This window comes from Prionailurus bengalensis, chromosome C2 (assembly GCF_016509475.1).
Source record: "Prionailurus bengalensis isolate Pbe53 chromosome C2, Fcat_Pben_1.1_paternal_pri, whole genome shotgun sequence".
NCBI classification, from domain to species: Eukaryota; Metazoa; Chordata; class Mammalia; order Carnivora; family Felidae; genus Prionailurus; species Prionailurus bengalensis.
In genome coordinates, this window is record NC_057350.1 from 13,284,604 (window position 1) to 13,304,347 (window position 19,744).

Sequence of the window (19,744 nt, forward strand, 5' to 3'; positions counted from 1 at the left end):
AAGCAAAAATGAACTATTGGGACCTCATGAAGATAAAAAGCTTCTGCACTACAAAGGAAACACTCAACAAAACTAAAAGGCAACCAATGGAATGGGAAAAGATATTTGCAAATGACATATCGGACAAAGGGCTAGTATCCAAAATCTATAAAGAGCTCACCAAACCCCACACCCGAAAAACAAATAATCCAGTGAAGAAATGGGCAGAAAACATGAATAGACACTTCTCTAAAGAAGACACCCAGATGGCCAACAGGCACATGAAAAGATGCTCAACGTTGTTCCTCATCAGGGAAATACAAATCAAAACCACACTGAGATACCACCTCATGCCGGTCAGAGTGGCTAAACTGAACATCTCAGGAGACTATAGATGTTGGTGAGGATGTGGAGAAACGGGAACCCCCTTGCACTGTTGGTGGGAATGCAAACTGGTGCGGCCGCTCTGGAAAATGGTGTGGAGGTTCCTCAAACAAATTAAAACTAGATCTACCCTATGACCCAGCAATAGCATTGCTAGGAATTTACCCAAGGGATACAGGAGTGCTGATGCATAGGGGCACTTGTACCCCAATGTTCATAGCAGCACTTTCAACAAAGCCAAATGATGGAAAGAGCCTAAATGTCCATCAACTGATGAATGGTTAAGGAAATTGTGGTTTGGGGGCACCTGGGTGGCTTAGTTGGTTGAGCGTCCGACTTCGGCTCAGGTCATGATCTCATGGTTTGTGGGTTCAAGCCCCGCATCGGGCTCTGTGCTGACGGCTCAGAGCCTGGAGCCTGCTTCAGATTCTGTGTCTCCTTCTCTCTCTGTCCCTTCCCTGCTCGTGCTCTGTCTCTCTCTGTCTCTCTCACAAAAATAAATAAATATTAAAAATATTAAAGATTGAATTACCCTACAACCCAGCAATAGCACTACTAGGAATTTGTCCAAAGAATACGGGAGTATGGATTCATAGGGGCACACGTACCCCAATGTTTATAGAAGCGCTATCAACAATAGCCAAATTATGGAAATATCCCAAATGTCCATCAACTGATGGATAAAGAAGATGTGATACACACACACACACAATGGAATAGTACTCAGCAACAAAAAAGAATGAAATCTCACCATTTGCAACAACATGGATGGAACTAGAGGGTATTATGCTAAGTGAAATACGCCAGGCAGAGAAAGACAGATACCATATGTTTTCACTCATATGTGGATCCTGAGAAACTTAACAGAAGACCATGGGAGAGGGAATGAAAAAAATATATATTGTTACAGAGAGGGAGGCAAACCATAGGAGACTTTTGAATACAGAGAACAAACTGAGGGTGGAAAGGAGTGGGGGGCGTGGGGGGCAAGGAAAATGGGTGATGGGCATTGAGGAGCGCCCTTGTTAGGATGAGCACTAGATGTTTTGTGTAAGTGACGAATCAAGGAAATCTGAAGCCAAGAGCACACGGTATACTCTGTATATTAGCTAACTTGACCATAAATTATATTTTTTAAAAGATGTTATTTTCTGGGTAAAAAAGTTGATTGTGGTTATTATAACAAGTTTGGAAAATATGGAGGTAAAATAATTTTTACCTTATTAAGTAAAATAAGTAAAAAAATTAAAAAATAAAAGGGAAAAAAACGTCCATAATACCACCACTCAGATAATTTTAGTGCATCTCCTTCAGGAATGTTATCTCCTAGTGGGTGTGAGGGGGAGACGGTAGTTAAATTGTGATTATATTTCAAGATTTTGTATCCTGCTTTTCTTCAGTAACATACTGCGTGCCTTTCCTCATGTGAGTAAAATTCCATCACAAATCTCACATTATATAAATGTATAATACTTATTTTTATAATGTAAAAGAACAATTTACATCTTTCTATCACTGGGCTTTGAATCTACCTCTGAGTTTCTATGCTACTGTAAATATTTCTGCAATGAATATCCTTATAAATACATTTTTATGGTGATTATTTTTTAAAGATGATTTCCTAAATATCTGTGATTATTTCCTAAAGATAGAATTTACTGAGTTATAATTGTGGTATAGTAAGCTTTGTATAAAGTGTGCAACTTGGTTAGTGTTGACACATGTATACATGAACGATGCATATACGAACATATACGCCACCATGAGCAGCAATCGATAATGAACATATCCCTCGCCTCCGAATCTTTATATTCCTCCCTGTCACTTCTCCCCACCCTACTCAACCAAGTAGACAGTTTCTTGTCACTACAGATAAATTTGCTTTTCTAGGATTTTATAAAACTTAGAATCCTATAGTATGAACTTTTGGGGCTGGCTCCTATCACTCACATAAGCATTCAGTGATTCACCTGTGTTGCCATTGGGATGAATATGTAGTGGTATCTCAGGGTGGTTTTAGTTTGGATTTCCCTAACGATGAATGATATTGAGCATCTTTTAATGTGTTTATTTGCCATCCCTATATCTTTGGGGGTAAAGTATCTGTTCACATTTTTCGCCCATTCAAACAATTAGGTTATAATTATTGAATTTTGATATTTGGTATATAGTCTGTATATAAGACCTTTATTTGATATAAGACTTGAAAATATTGTATCCCTGTCTGTGGCTTGTCTTTTCATTCTCTTCTAGGGGCTTATAAGAGCAAAGGTTTATATATTTTTTTAATTTAATGTGGCAAGAACACCTAACACGAGACCTACCCTCTCAAAAAATTTTTAAGTGCGTTAACTCGTTATTGTTGACCGTAAGTACAAGGTCATACAGCAGATCTCTCGAAATTACTCATCTTGCTCGGCTGAAACTTTCTGCCCATTGATTAATAACTCCCAATTTCCCCTTTCCCCCAGCCCCTGGTAACCACCATTCTACTCTTTGATTTTATGAGTTTGACTATTTTAGATACCTCGCGCATTATTTACCTTTCTGTTTTTTCTGGCTTCTTTCACTTAGTATGATGTCCTCAAGTTTCACCCGGGGTTGTCACATCTTGCAGAATGTCCTTTAAGGCTGAGTAATATCCCATTGTATGTATCCGTCACATTTTCTCCATTCATTCATCTGTTGGTGAACTTTTCGGTAGTTCCCACATCTTGACTATTGTGAATAGTGCTGCAGAGGACAAAAGAGTGCTAATATCTCTTTGAGATCCTATTTCAGTTCTTTTAGGAAAAAACCCAGAAGTGGGATTGTTGGATTATAAAGTACTTCTATTTTTAATTTTTTGAGGAACCTCCATACTGTTTTCCATAATCGTCGCCCTATTTTGCATTGCCTTGGCAGTATGCGAGGATTCTAATTTCTCCACTTTCCTGACAGCTCTTGTTATCTTTCAGGTTTTGTTTGTTTATTTTTTTTTAACGTTTTATTTATTTTTGAGAGAGGGAGACAGAGTGTAAGCAGGGGGTGGGGCAGAGAGAGAGGGAGACACAGAATCCAAAGCAGGCTCCAGGCTCTGAGCTGTCAGCACAGAGCCTGATGCGGGGCTTGAACCCACGAGCTGCGAGATCATGACCTGAGCTGAAGTCAGACGCTTAACTGACTGAGCCACCCAGGCACCCCTGTTTATTTTTAATATAATGGCCACCCTGTTATACACCAACAGGTATGAGGTGATAGCCCCTGCAGTTTTGATTTATTTTTCCCTAATGATTAATGACATTGAGTTGTTTGGAGTTTTGTTTTTGTTGCTTTTTTTTTTTTTTTTTTGACATTGAGTATTTTTTTCATACACCTGTTGGACATTGGTATGTTGTTTTGGAGAATCATCTATTCAAGTCCCCAGCCCATTTTTTTCAGTCAAGTTATTAGTTGTTTTACTGTTGAGTTCTAGGAGCTCCGTAAACATTTGGGAGACCACTTATCAGATACATGGTTTACAAATATTTGCTCCCACTCCATAGTTTGCCTTTTCATTCTGTCGATTGTTCATTTTAATGTACAGAAAACTCTTTAGTTTGATGTAGTCTCCCTTATTTTTGTTTTTATTGCCTGTGCTTTTGGTGTCATATCCATACAATCAATGTCAAGACCTAGGTCCTGAAGATTCTCCCCTATGTTTTTATCTGAGAGCTTTACAGTTTTGGATCTCACTGTTAATTCTTCAACCCATTTTGAGTTGATTTTTGTGTGTGATGTAAGAGTTCAGTTTCTTACATTTGCTCCTGGATATCCAGTTTTCCCAATACCATTCATTGAAGAGACTAAAAAGTGCTTAATTCTGATGAAGTGCAACTTAACAATTTTTTCTTTTATGGGTCATGCTTTTTGTGGTGTATCTAACAAATTGTCGTCTAATTCAGGGTCACAAAGATTTTTTTTTTTATATTTTATTCCAAAAGTTTTCTAATTTTACTTTCATATTTAGGTCTATGACCTACTTGGGGTTGTTTTTGTACATAGTATGAGGTACTGACGTTAATTTTTTTTTGCATCTGGATGTATAATTATCCCAGCACCACCTGTTGCAGAGACTAGAAAGCTTCACTAAATTGCCTTTGTAGGTTTGTCCCAAATAAGTTGTCTATGTCTAGAGAGAGCATATATAAATGCTCTATTTATGAACTTTCCAGTCTATTCTCTGTCTATATTTGTCTATCTTTTAGCAAATAACACACTGCATCTTGGTTACTGGCACTTTATAACTAGTTTGAATGCAGGTAGTACTAAGTCCCCCCAACTTTGTGTATATTTTTTGAAGCTGTTAGTTTGGGCTTTTTGTATTTCCATGTGAATTTTTAGAAATAGTTTAATAAATCTCTACTCCCCAAATAGGCTTCTGGGATTTTGATTGTATTGCATTGAATCTTTAGATTACATTGGAGATCATTAACATTGTAACAATACTGAGTCTGGCAATTCATCAACATGTATATTTCCCATCTATTTAGGTCTTCTTTCATTTGTTGCAACAATGTTACAGAGTTTTCAGTGACAGGTCTTTCACATCTCTCTTTTTTTTTAATTTTTAAATTTTTTTTAACTTTTTATTTATTTATTTATTTATTTATTTATTTATTTATTTATTTATTTTGAGAGAGAGAGAGAATGTGAGCAAGTGGAGAGGGGCAGAGAGAGAGGGAGACACAGAATCCAAAGCAGGCTCCAGGCTCCGAGCTGTCAGCACAGAGCCTGACACGGGGCTTGAACTCCCAAACCCTGAGATCCTGACCTGACCCAACATCGGACACTTAATTGACTGAGCCACCCAGGCACCCCTCACATCTTTAGACTTCCAAGTATTTCATATCTGTTATGATTTTGTCAATGGCATACTTCAAAGTTTTCAATTTCTGATTTTCTTATCGCTAATGTACAGAAATACTATTGATTTTGTATATTCATCTTGTATATTGATTCTGCAATCTTGCTAAACTCACTTATTAGTTCTGATTTCATACAACTTTACACAGAGATGACCATGTCATCTGTAAATAAAGCCAGGTTGACTTCTTTCTCAAAATATAAATGTTTATCTCTTTTTCTTGCTTTATTGCACTGTATAGAAACTGCAGTACAACCTTGGGTACCGTGGTAAGCACCTTTGTCTCACTCCTGATCTTAGGAGTGAAGCATTCTCTTTCCCAGCAAATATTATACTAGCTGTGGGTTTTCATAGATGTCTTTATCAGGTTGAAGAAAATTCCCTTTTATTTCTAGTTGCTGGAGTTTCATCAGGAATAGATGTTGAATTTTGTCAAAAGCTTTTTCTGCATTGAGATGATCATATGGTTTTTCCTTTTTTGTTCTGTTAATGTGTATTAGTGCTCACTTTCTTCTGTTTATTGTTATTTTGTTAATACAGATTACATTGATTGACATTCAAATGTTAAATCAAGCTTTCCTTCCTGGGATAAACCTCATTTACTCATGATGTATTATCCCTCTTACATATTGTTGAATTCAGTTTGCTAAAATTTTGCTCAGCATTTTTGCATGAAGTAGAGTGGGGTATAGTTTTCTCATAATGTCTTATGCTGGTTTTGATATCAGGGTAACGCTAGCCTTCTGGAATGAAGGCTAGAAGTGTGAGACTGGCCATAGTTTTACCTTAAATGTTTGATAGAATTTCTCAGTGAAACTAACTGAGCTGGAAGTTTTCTCTGTGGAAAAGTTTTAAACTAGATATTAAATTTCCTTAATAGCCATGGGCTATTTAAGTTATCTGCACTATATTAAGTTTCTTCCTGGGTGACTTTAGTAGCTTGGGTCTTTAACAATTGTGTCCTTTTCGTCTAACTTACCAAATAAATTGGCATAAAGTTGTTCATAATAGTATCCTTTTAATATCCTGTAGTGACTAGAATCTTTCTCATTCTTAATATTGGTAGCTCTCTTTTTTAAAATCAACTTTGAATTTTAAAATAGTTTTGGGTTTATAGAAACTTTGTGAAGATAACGCTGAGAATCCCTATCTACCTCCCCTGCTTTCCCCTATTATTAACATCTCATGTTAGTATGGTAAATTTGTCACAATTTGTGAACCAGGGCACCTGGGTGGCTCAGTGGGTTAAGCATCTGACTTCGGCTCAGGCCATGATCTCACGGTTTGTGAGTTTGAGCCCCACATCGGGATCTGTACTGGACAGTGCAGAGCCTGCCTGAGATTCATTCCGTCTCCCTCTCTCTCCCCCTCCCCCACTCACACACACATGTGCTCTCTCTCTCTCAAAATAAATAAACTTAAAAAAATTTATAAACCAACGTTGATACATTATTATTAACTAAACTCCATACTTTACTCAAATTTCCTTTGTTTTTACCTCATATCCAGGATCCCTTTCAGGATCTCACATTCTGGTTAATCACCAAGTCTCCTTGAGCTTCTCTTGCTATGACAGTTCCTCAGATTGTCTTTGTTTCTGATGATTTCGATAGCTTTACGGAGTACCAAGTAAGAATTTTTTAGAGCATACCTAAATTTTAGGTTTGTCTGATGTTAGTCGCATGATTAGAAAGGGATTATGGGTCTGGGGAAGGAAAACCAGAGAGATAAAGTGCCATTCTTACCACATGATATCAGAGGTACCTTCTATCAATATGACTTAACCCCTGTTGATGTTGACCTTGATCACCAGCTGAGGTCATATGTGTCAAGATTCTCTGCTGTGGAAGTAACCCTTTTCTCCCCAGTTTCCATAGTTTACTCTTTAGAAGGAAGTGGTTCCTTCTAAAGGAATTCCACACTTAGGGAGTGGGCGGTCAGGCTCCACTTCTTTGAGGACATAATATCTACATGAATTATTTGGAATTTTTCTGCCCAGGCGATTCCTCCATTCTTCTTCATGTACTTGTTCACTTTTTTATATTAGTATGGACTTGTGGATATTTATTTTATACTTCAGGTTATAATCCAGCACCTTTCAATTATTTTATTGCTCAAACGGTCCCAGTTTGGGCCATTGGAAGGTCTTCCAGCTGTGTCCCTTTGACATAGCCCCTTGGGGGTGGCAGTTTAGCACTTCCTTATTCTCTGGCACTGCAAGAATCTGAAGATTCACCTTTACCCAGTCTTCTTTCTGATCAGTCTGATAATAAAACATTAAGTTCGAAAGGGGAATATTTCCAGAGTCGGTTAATATGGAGGTGAAACAAAACCAAAAACACAGACTCTTTTTCTTTTTACCATTCCTAGTATGCTGGCTTATCCTCTGGAGAGCTCCTCTAATGGTCCGCAAAAGGCTGTCATCGTTCCAGGCATCACCTCTTTACACATCCACACCAGAATCTGAAACAACAACAACAACAACAAACATGCCCACCTCTTCTAAAAACAAAGGAAACTTCCCCATAAAATCCCTACCAGCTTTCCCCTCTCATCTCAATGGCCAAAACTGTGTCACAGGGCCATTCATAAACCAATCCCTGGGAAAGGAAAACAACTCCCTACCCTAGGTCTGAAGCCACTGCAAGGCCATCCTAATCTGAATAGCGCTGCCACACTTTGGAGGGTAATTAAAAATGGGACGCTGTCCACTTGGAATAAGGGAAGTTGGGGTAACAGCTGTATGCAAAGTAACTAGCAGTGCTGTTGTGAAAGGCTATTAGAATTAGATATCTCAGAAATATGTCTCCCCTGATAGAAGAGACATCAGTCCACTGCTGGGAGTTAAGCAGAAAGTGTGTGGTGGGTGGGGGTAGGGGGTCATGTAGGTTTTGCTGACGATAACGTGTGAGAGCATGAAAATGCCAGTGATTCAAAAGACTCCCTTGTATCTTTTCTTTCCTTTTCTTCCATTGTCTCTGTCATTTTATTTTTACAACTGCCCTTCCCTCCCCTCCAAATTCTTTTATGACATTTTTGGCTTGAGGCCTTTCCTCTTCTCAAAGGACCATGTAAGTTTCTAAATTACCAGCTTCCCTTCTGGGCATTAAAGAAAATAATAAGCGAAGCATCTGTAAAAGTTTTCATGAGTACAGTGAACGAGTTTAGGTGTCTGCCCTATCTGGAAAATTTTTTGATAACTCGACAAAGGTAGAGTGAGAATCGACAAAGGGGAAATTTCTTCATTCCAAACCAAGTCATGGTGCATGGGGGCTTGATGTGGGCGAAAGGGAAGGGGGAAGTTAGGCGAGTACAGAAGGGAAAAGATAAAAACAGAAAAGAAAAAGTGACCCTGTCTTCAAGATTTACAACACACAAAGTAATGAGAAAACAAAGCCACATTCCCATTGGTGCCTTCACATCACCCTACACTCCAAATAAGTTCTCTCCTTCCTGCCTTCTCCTCACCATGCTTATTATATCAGTTAGCACATGGTCAACTAGAGGTAATGGAAAAAATGCTAACTCCTAGGGATTTACTTTTTTCACAGATTAGCAGTCTGGAGGGAAGCCCTTGCTGCCATTTGTTAGCTGCTCAAGTACATTAAGAACCCAGCTCTTTCTAGCCTGCCACCTCGTTTACTGGCTTTTTGTCTTTGTGTCTGTTGCCTCATGGTCACAAGATGGCTACCACAGCTCCAGGAATCATGGCTGCATTCAAAGTCAGGATGCAGTAAGGCAGCCAGATAGACAGGGCTGATTTTCTTGCTTTCCATCAGGGCAATCAAAACCATTTTTTAAAAGCCCTCAACAGACTTCCCCGTTGTTTCATGGGCCAAAACTTGGTCACATGGCTGGCCCACCACTAGCTGCAAAGGGGACAGAAAAGGTGAGTACCTAACAAACAGTATTAGCTTAGCCATGACTGGTTTCAAACCAATCACAAGTCTCTATAGAAACTAGATACACTGTGGTTCCCCCACACTTTGCTTTTCCCAGCATGCCCCACCCCCCAAATCAGAGTTCTGTTAGCAAGAAAGAAGGCAGAGAAATGGCAGGTAACCAGGTCTGCCAAACTCATTCATACATGTGCTTTTTATTCTATTCATCTCATATATAGTGGCCTCAGCAACCCCCTCATTTTAGTGAAGACCAATTCATACTTCAGGATCCCAGGTGACCTTGCCTTTAGGACTCACCCAGGACCTGCAGTCCTACCCTGAAAAGAGACCTGAGCAATGCCTCTGATCCAGTGGAAAACCCCAGGCGCTGGAATCTGCTTTCCTGGATTTGAATTCTGGCCCAGCCTCTTTCTAGTTACAGCCTTGATTTGACCTAGGCTGTAGGTCAGTTAAGTGCCAGGCGGCTCAGTCAGTTAAGTGCCGATTTAGGCTTAGGTCATGATCTACGATCTCGCAGATTATGAGTTTGAGCCCCGAGTCGGGCTCTGTTCCGTTCTGACAGCTCAGAGCCTGGAGCCTGCTTCAGATTCTGTGCTTCCCACTCTCTCCTCCCCTTCCCTGCTCGCACTCTGTCTCTCTCTCTCTCTCTCTCTCTCTCAAAAATAAATAAACTAAAAAACAAATTTTTTTTAAAGAATTGATTTGAACTTCTAGGAGTGAGGACCATTCAATTTCCTCATCTGTCCAAAGAACATGAGTACAGTGACTAGCACAAAGCTGTCTTCAATTTTTTTTTTAATTTTTTTTCAACGTTTTTAATTTATTTTTGGGACAGAGAGAGACAGAGCATGAACGGGGGAGGGGCAGAGAGAGAGGGAGACACAGAATCGGAAACAGGCTCCAGGCTCCGAGCCATCAGCCCAGAGCCTGACGCGGGGCTCGAATTCACGGACCTCGAGATCGTGACCTGGCTGAAGTCGGACGCTTAACCGACTGCACCACCCAGGCGCCCCATGCTGTCTTCAATTTTTAAAAAATTGTTAGCGGGGTGGATGGATGATGGATGATTAGATTGATGGAGGGAATGGAGGGATGGAGGGATGGAGGGATGGATAGTTGAGTGGTTGGATGGGTGGATGGATGGATGGGATGATTAGATTGATGGAGGGAATGGAGGGATGGAGGGATGGAGGGATGGAGGGATGGATGGATGGATAGTTGAGTGGGTGGATGGGTGGATGGATGGATGGATGGATCATATCCAGTCCCATAGAGCCACTAAAAAGATTAAATAAGATAGTGTAGATGAAAAGATTGAAGGATTCCTGGCGCACAGTAAATGTTCATTAGCCACAAGTAGAAACCGATCATATCATTTCCCTGCTTCAAAACCTTCAATAGCTTCAGTTACCCTTAGGGTAAATAGTCAGTCCAGTCTAACTGCTTGCACAGTTTGGCCCTTGGCTTGCTCTCGGGCCCCTCCCTGTCAGCTCCACTCACACTGTCTCTCGCTGGCACCTGCACGCCTGCTCCTCCCACCTGGAACTGGAGGAGCTTGTTCTTCCTTCAGGTCCTAGCCTTAGGAGTCTTTACCTCCTGGGGACCTTCATTTCTGTTCCTCTCACAAGCTATGCCAGATGAGGTTCCCAGAGCAGCAGGAACCTGGGGTAGCCAAGAACAATTTATTCAAGGAGAGTTTTCAGAGCTGGGAAGCCAAAAAGCCTCCTCTCAAATCGGCACTGCCAAGGCCCCGGGCTAAACCAACGAGACTCATCTCGTTCTACATCTTGGAAAGTGGTGGGAGGCGGGGACTGCAGATCAGGCTGAGATACAGAGAGGGTTGGGACTACAAAAGACAGGCAGGTTCCTCAAAGAACCTGGCCCAAATAGAACTTGGAAAGATCCCATAATTATGTGGGAACCTACAATTTGCCAAGAGTTATAGTTGCAAGCTCCTGAGATCCCTCATTTTATAATATAGTAGTTTCTTATACTCCATACGTAGCCAAGGCTAAACTATTCATCTCTGCTTCCCTCCAGCCCCTCCTCCCTGACTCCCTATCTCTGCCCACCATGCTGTCATTCATTCTCCCAGGCATCCTTCATCCCTTACTCTTACATCACTGATTTCTGCACGGTGGTCCTCACGCCATTCCCATGGCACCCCCTCCCCGACTGGCCCACTGCACATGCTCAGACCCTGTTCTCTCTCCCCCGGAACTTCTCCCCACCCAGGGCCACTCCCTGCTCCCATCCATCTTGCTCACAGAGCCTGGTTACCTTCCTAAAATACCTCTCCCATCCCCTTGCTGTCTCCTCAAGTACGTTCAATGGCTCCCCATCGTCTCCCTCGTTAGGTCTCACCTCGTGCTCTGGACTCTTCCCCATGAGTGCCAGGGGACTTTTGGTCCTGTCTCTCATTTGGCCTCCTCCCCTTTTGTCTTTATTTATTTTGAAACATGTCATACATTCAAAAGATTGTTCCTAAGGGATGTACAGTTATTTCTATAAAGATCATGCCTGTGAAACCACCAGTCACAGTAAGACTCAGCTATGTCGGCTTTGTTAGACGGTCACTGACTTCTGTACTCCCCCATTTACCTGTTTCCCTCCTGCCTCCAAGAACGAATTTTGCCCTGACATTTGCAGGATCATTCCCTTTATTTCTTTTTTATTATTATTATTACTGAAGTATAACTGACATACAATACCCTATAATATCCCCACAGTAAGTCTAGTTATCATCTGTCACTGTACAAAGTTATTACAATATTATTGACTGTATTCCCCTGATTTCTTTATATTTTTGCCACCTATTCTTAAATGACATGTTGTCTAGTGTTGCCAGACTCTGAATTCTCTACGGATTGTATCATCTCTATTTATTGTGCTGTGACTGGATTCTTTTTTTAGCAGCTTTTTGAGATATAATTCATATACCATGAAATTCACTCATTTCAAGTGTCTAATTCAATGGTTTCAGTATATTTAATGTATTTAAGGTAACCATCATCTCAATCAAATTTTCGGAAATTTCCTTTTCCCAACAAGAGCCCCTGTGCTCATTAGCAACCCCCTCAACCCTAGGCAATCACCAATCTGCTTCCCATCTCTGTAGATTTGCCTACTGTATTCTATTTCCTATAATAGACTCATACTCATTTGGCCTTTTGCACACCCTGTGCTGACACGACACTGGACCACTCCTCTCCCATGATGTGCCTGAACACTGGTCACTCTGTCTGGAGAGCCTTCTTGGCCATTGCTTCCCAGGGCTGGCCACTTCTGCAGGACCCAACTCCATCCTCTCTCTTCCAGGAAGCCTTTCCTCTTTTCTACTCCACTCCTGTGTGGTTCTTCCCTCATCACATTCTCAAAACATGCTGCACGTGAGTTTGTTTCATAGGGTCTAGAGACTCCCCAGCTGGACTGTCAGTTCTCCCTCCCCCTGACTGAAGGGTCAAGGCCTTGCCTGGTTTTGTTCCCTGTTGTTCCCCAGAATCGGCTGGGTCTGGCACAGAGGAGGAGTCCAATGGGTGTACGCTGAGGCAACAAGAGACGGGTACGTTATTCTGCCTGAGATCATCATTATGTGTGCATAGAACCAGTACTGGAAAGAGGGAAAATCACCAAGTACAATCAGAACACAGTGTTTCCTTACCCTAAAAGAGTGGGTTCAACCCACTGGAGGGGCTGGCTCTTTCTCTGCCACCATATGAAATCTCAGGCAGGCCTCGTGGCTTCTTGCTTCTCTCAGATAATACGTTTACAATATCCAGCCCATATAATGGTCAAATTTCCATTTAACGTTAAAGTCCCTCCCTATCGGTTTGGGCCTCCTTCTGGTGGGCCCTTGGAACCATATGGTTGGTTTCTTCTCTCTTTCACTCACCTTGCTGGCTGTACCTCTGTCCTTGCCAAGGTTAGAATCAGGGAAGGAGCAGAGGAAGCGGCCTTTGGTCACATGACTCCTATGTGAAGCCAATTCTTTCTCTGAGCCTCCTTCCTGCCCCCCAAAACTGGGGCTATTTCCCACCTATCATGCCTGTGACTCAGGCAGAAGAGTCGCATCTAGCTGGTCACTTAAAAGCCCTCCTTTGGCCCTGGTCACATAGCAATTCCTCTAGCTTCTTTCTGCTCTGGGCCTTCTCTATGATAATCCCCCAGGGCTCTCTCTCTCTCACACACACACTCACCTCTGGTCCACAGTGAACATGCATCTTTGGCCTGTGGTCAGTTCAAGTGCAGGCACACAGCCCTTTTCTCTGTGGCCTCAGCCAACCTCTCACTCATGAGAATCCACATACCCAGACTCTGGTCCCCTGAGTTACCCATTTTCCTGGGAATACCTGACAACCTGTCCAAAGGTGTTTTTGAAGTCACCCTCACAGATCGAGGAAAGAAGGTAGCAGCACCACCTCCCCCTCCATGGAGGGATAAAACTCAGTGCACACTGCCTATTTCTCTTCAAAGGAGTCCTCTGTCTAACCTCCAGCCTCTCTCTTGGCCTCTCCAGTGTTTTGTATAGGCTGCAGCTGGTGGTCAGCTGGGGCCTCAAAGCTGGCTTCCCAGTGACCTCCTTTGCAGTCCTGCCTGGGAAACCACATGCCTCACTTTGCAATGTCATTGCTGTTGTATCTATTGACTTGGTGCCTCAGCCAAAAAGAGAGACAAGAGTCCCATTTCAACATCCTGCGCTTCTCTTTTCTTTCAGGAGACTGTGTGCTCCTGGAGGCAGGAACATACACACCTTCACTGCCTTCTCCCCTCTTACCCGTGCTTAGTGGTGACGTGCTCTAGGTACGAGGTGGTATTTTGGAGGAAGACAGAAGTGGCAGTGACCCAGCAGCATGAAGGAGTTCTGAAGAGGAAAAAGCAGGAGAGTTCAGTTCTGGGGCAATGACTCAAAGGAAGACTTTATTATTATTTTTTTGATGTCTTTTAATAGCATTACATCTAACCTTTGTTTTTTTTTTTTAATATAATTTATTGTCAAATTGGCTAACATAGAGTGTATACAGTGCGCTCTTGGTTTTGGAGGTAGATTCCCATGGTTCATCACTTACATACAACACCCAGTGCTCATCCCAACCAGTGCCCTCCTCAATGCCCATCACCAATGCCCCCCCCCCCACACACACACCCCTCCACTCCCTTCCACCCTCAGTTTGTCCTCTGTATTCAAAAGTCTCTTATGGTTTGCCTCCCTCTGTTTGTAACAATATATATTTTTTTCATTCCCTCTCCCATGGTCTTCTGTTAAGTTTCTCAACTTCCACATAGGAGTGAAAACATATGATATCTGTCTTTGTCTCACTGACTTATTTCACTTAGCATAATACCCTCCAGTTATATCCACGTTGTTGCAAATGGCAAGATTTCATTCTTTTTCATTGCCAAGTACTATTCCATTGTGTGTGTGTGTGTGTGTGTGTGTGTGTGTGTGTGTGTGTGTATATATATATATATACACCACATCTTCTTTACCCATCAGTTGATGGACATTTGGCCTCTTTCCATAATTTGGTTATTGTTGATAGTGCTACTATAAACACTGGGGTACATGTGCCCCTGTGAATCAGCACTCCTGTATCCCTTGGGTAAATTCCCAGTAATGCTATTGCTGGGTCGTAGGGTAGTTCTCTTTTTAATTTTTTGAGGAACCTCCACACTGTTTTCCAGAGCCTCTGCACCAGTTTGCATTCCCACCAACAGTGCAGGAGGGTTCCCATTTCTCCACATCCTCACCAGCATCTGTTTCTTGAGTTGTTAATTTTAGCCACTTTGACCCATGTGAGGTGGTATCTCAGTGTGGTTTTAATTTGTATTTCCCTGATGATGAGTGACATTGAGAATCTTTTCATGTGTCTGTTGGCCATCTGGATGTCTTCTTTGGAAAAGTGTCTATTCATGTCTTCTGCCCATTTCTTCACTGGATCATTTGTTCTTTAGGTGTTGAGTTTGGTAAATTCTTTATAGATTTTGGATACTAACCCTTTATTCGATATGTCATCTGCAAAGGTCTTTTCCCATTCCATCAGTTGCCTTTCAGTCTTGTCAATTGTTTCCTTTGCTGTGCAGAAGCTTTTTCTCTTGGTGAGGTCCCAGTAGTTCATTTTTGCTTTTAATTCCCTTGCCTTCGGACATGTGTCAAGCAAGAAATTGCTGAGGCTGAGGTCAAAGAGGTTCTTTCCTGGTTTCTCCTCTAGGGTTTTGATGGTTTCTGGTCTCGCATTTAGGTCTTTCATTCATTTTGAGTTTATTTTGTGTATGGTGTAAGAAAATGGTCTAGTTTCTTTCTTTTTTTTTAACGTTTTTTATTTATTTTTGAGACAGGGGGAGACAGAGCATGAACAGGGGAGGGTCAGAGAGAGGGAGACCCAGAATCTGAAACAGGCTCCAGGCTCTGAGCTGTCAGCACAGAGCCTGACGCGGGGCTCAAACTCACGGACCATAAGATCATGACCTGAGCCAAAGTCGGCCGCTTAACTGACTGAGCCACCCAGGCGCCCCCTTTTCTTTCTTTTTTTTTTTTAACATTTAAAAGTGGTCCAGTTTCATTCTTCTGCATGTTGCTGTCCAGTTCTCCCAGCACCATTTGTTAAAGAGACTGTCTTTTTTCCATTGGATACTCTTTCCTGCTTTGTCAAAGGTTAGTTGGCCATACATTTGTGTGTCCAATTCTGGGTTCTCTGTTCTATTCCATTGATCTATGTGTCTGTTTTTGTGCCAATATCATACTGTCTTGATGATTACAGCTTTGTGGTAGAGGCTAAAGTCTGGGATTGTGATGCCTCCTGCTTTGGTTTTCTTCGTCAATATTACTCTGGCTATTCGGGGTCTTCTGTGGTTCCATACAAATTTTAGGATTGCTTGTTCTAGTCAAAGGGAAGACTTTAGAAATTCTATTTTTAAAAGTTGCTGAAACTTGGAAGCTGTTTTTCAATGAAGTCAGGGACCTCTCTGGTCCAGGTGTTTCTGGCATTGAGTCAAAAACAAGTATATGACATAAGTAATGTGATAAAGCAATAGTCTCGGTAATGCTGAGAATATACAACATAGGCACGATGAGGTTTAATAGGGAGCAAAGGATCACTTTCACTGTACCTGAGTCCCTCCAGTGATTTTTCTAGATAACTCTGCTTCCCTAAATCAGATCTGTCACCAACCACTTCTTCAGGACATTAGGAAATATACTAGTCCCTTTGTTTAGACCTGATGAAGGTGTATGCTCAAGCTCTTGTGCACATAGAGAAGCAGAATTTATTAGCAGGCTTTCAACCATAGCTAAATTATGGAAAGAGCCTAAATTTCCATCAACTGATGAATGGATAAAGAAATTGTGGTTTATATACACCATGGAATACTACTTGGCAATGAGAAAGAATGAAATATGGCCTTTTGTAGCAACGTGGATGGAACTGGAGAGTATTATGCTGAGTGAAATAAGTCATACAGAGAAAGACAGATACCATATGGTTTCACGCTTATGTGGATCCTGAGAAACTTAACAGAAGACCATGGGGGAGGGGAAGGAAAAAAAAAGTTAGAGAGGGAGGGAGCCAAACCACAAGAGACTTTTAAAAACTGAGAATAAACTGAGGGTTGATGGGGGGTGGGAGGGAGGGGAGGGTGGGTGATGGGTATTGAGGAGGGCACCTTTTGGGAGGAGCACCGGGTGTTGTATGGAAACCAATTTGACAATAAATTTCATATTAAAAAAAAGAATTTATTAGCAGGATGAAGAGCTCTCGGATAAGAAATTATTATAAAAAGTGTCACACTTCTACCTCAGCAGCGATCCTTGGTGTGACACTGAGGCTGGATCTCATCACCTTGCAGTCAGGGTATCTGTTCTATCCTGAACTCACGGGCTTCCATCTGCACCCGTTTGTGTGTCGAGTATTTGTTGACATTAGGTAGGGATTCTGAGTTAAGGGGTACAAACTTCTCCCTTCCAGTAAATTCCCTGACTTAGTTTCAGCCATTAGCCTCCCAATGCCGCCCCAAACTACCAGCTCCTCTCTGTCCCCACCACAGCCCCTAATCAGGTCTTCACCATTACTCAACAAGTGAATTTGTACCAAAGAGCTTTAAACTAGTTCACCACCTACCAGCCTCTGTCATCCAGCCTACCTTCAGTATGGATGCCTGTGATGGGCTGAATTGTGCCCCCACCTCCCCAGCCCCCGTCCATACTCGTGTGTTAAAGCCCTAACCTCCAGTACCTCAGAATGTAACTATATTGAGAGATGGGGCCTTTTCAAGAGGTTGCAAGCTAAAACGAGGTCATCAGGGTAAGCCCTAATCCGATAGGACTTGTGTCCTCACAAAAAGAGGAAATTCGGACACAGACAGGCACACACTATAGAGGGAAGACCATGTGAAGACACAGGGAAAAGACAGCCATCTACAAATTAAGAAGAGAGGCTTCAGAAGAGACTGAACCTTCCAGCACCTCGATCTTGCACTTCCAGTCTCCAGGACTGTAAGAAAATAAATTTCTGTTGTTTCAGCCATCCAGTCCGTAGTACTTTGTGATGGCAGCCCCAGAACATTAATGCAATGCCCACTAGCTTCCTACACATAGGTCTGCACATTCTCCTGTTTAAAACTCTGTTCTAGTTCTCAGACTCCCCATTTCTTTTGAGACCAGGTTCAAAGTCCTTAGCATGGCATATCTGGATCTTCCTCCAAGTCCAACCTGTCTCTCTAATGTCATCTCCTGCTGACCTATCCTAGTCCATGCCATCATTCATAATCCCATGACACAACAGATCATCCCAAATGTCAGAACACACTGTGCCTCGACCACCTTCCTGACTTGGCACATACTGTCACCTCTGTCTGGGAATCACCCTCTCTGTACCTCCCTAGTTCTTCGAGAGATGCTTGTAATATATACAATCATTGAATTACTATGTTGTACGCCTGAACATCATGTGTTAAGTACACTTCAATAATAAAGATTTTAAAAAATAAACCTGAGGCAAAGAAATAATAATATGATAGACTGTGTAATAGTTTACCTAGTTGCTTATTATTTATTATCTTATTCCTCTAGAATATAATCACCAAAGGTCAAGTATTTTTGTCTGACTTATTGAGCGCCATGACCTTGGGCAGTAGAATAGGACTTTGTACTTGGTAGACACTTGATAAACTTTTTGATTGAATGAATGAGGTATGGAAGGAAGGAAGGAAGGAAGGAAGAGAGGAAGGAAGGAGAAGGGAAGGGAAGGGAAGGGAAGGGAAGGGAAGGGAAGGGAAGAGAAGAGAAGAGAAGAGAAGAGAAGAGAAGAGAAGAGAAGAGAAGAGAAGAGAAGAGTCGCTCAAATGTCACATAACCCTAATCCGTACACCCCCAAGCAGAGCCGGTCCCTCATCCTCTGTGCACCTCCCAGCACTTTCTCTATTAGTGCACTTAGGTCTTTGGGCTGTGATTGTTTGCATTGAGTTCCTTGAGACTGAGATGGTGTTTTACTCAATATAACTGTAGCAACTAGTAACTAGTGCTCAATAAATATCTGTTGAATGGCTGATGCTATATACTTATAATTTGTCTTCCCCTCCAAATTCACACACTGAAGTGCTAATTCCCAGTGTGATGGTATTAGGAGATGGGGCCTTTGGGAGGCAATGAGGGTTAGATGTGCTCATGAGGGTGGGACTATGGTCTGATGGGATTAGGGCCCTTATAGGAAGAGATGACAGGCAGCTCTCTGCCTCCCTCCCTCCCTCCTTCCCCTCCCTTCTCCCCTCTCCCTCCCCCACTCCATCTCTCTCTCTCTCTCTCTCTCCCTTCCCCTCCTTCCCTTACCCCACCTTACCATGTGAGGACACAGCAAGAAGGTACAAGCCAGAAGAGATCTGTTACTAGTAACCAAATCAGCCAGCTCCCAGCCTCCAGAACTGTGAGAAAAATAAATTGCTGGTGTGTAAGCCACCTAGTCTATAGTATCTTGTTACAGCAGCCTGAGCAGACCTAAACAGCCGGATGGCTGAATAAGTGAAGGAGACACTTTCTCCCATTTTAAACAAGGACTCTTCCCCAGACCTGGTCATCATCCCCTTAACGTGGTGTCTGTGTGACACCCAATCACGGGCAGACCCCATCTGTCCTGTTCTTCTGACACCCATGAGCTGTCTTCAGGCCCCAGACCTTTTCCAGGTACACATTATCTGTGCTATATTCTCTTTCCACCCACTTTCTCCTTTCAGGGCTCAATAACTGCCTTCGACCTTCGTTACAAAGTATGAAATTTATTTTTTCCACCCTGGAAACTCCTTGCTCCTTTCTTTTCCCAGGAGCCCGTTTGAGTAAATCCACCTTTCCCAACCATCTTCCTCGCCCGGGCTCTTTGCCAGTATCACCCGGGTCACACTCCGATGATTCTGTCCTGGGGAAGTGGGGCTTTGGTTGGAGGCTCAGCTCCCTCCTGAGCTGCTTTCCTTCGTGCAAACCCAGGACTCGTCAAATTCTTCTCTGGTTATGTAATCGCAATGCAATTTCCACAGGCTTTCTCCTAAAACATTTATAATGTCGTACCTTCAAGCATACATAACTCAAGGAACTTATATGAGTTTAAACACA

General features: G+C 42.2%; 1 long non-coding RNA gene across 1 annotated transcript; it reads right to left on the reverse strand.

The window, feature by feature from the left end:
• Nucleotides 1–1,335: 1,335 nt before the first annotated feature.
• Nucleotides 1,336–19,214, reverse strand: LOC122491244. The gene is made up of 4 exons (XR_006299312.1): nucleotides 18,981–19,214; nucleotides 13,925–14,011; nucleotides 7,610–7,711; nucleotides 1,336–3,096 (listed from the first exon to the last, which is right to left on the reverse strand). It is a non-coding gene; the product is annotated as an uncharacterized LOC122491244 (long non-coding RNA).
• Between the last annotated feature and the right edge of the window lie 530 nt (nucleotides 19,215–19,744).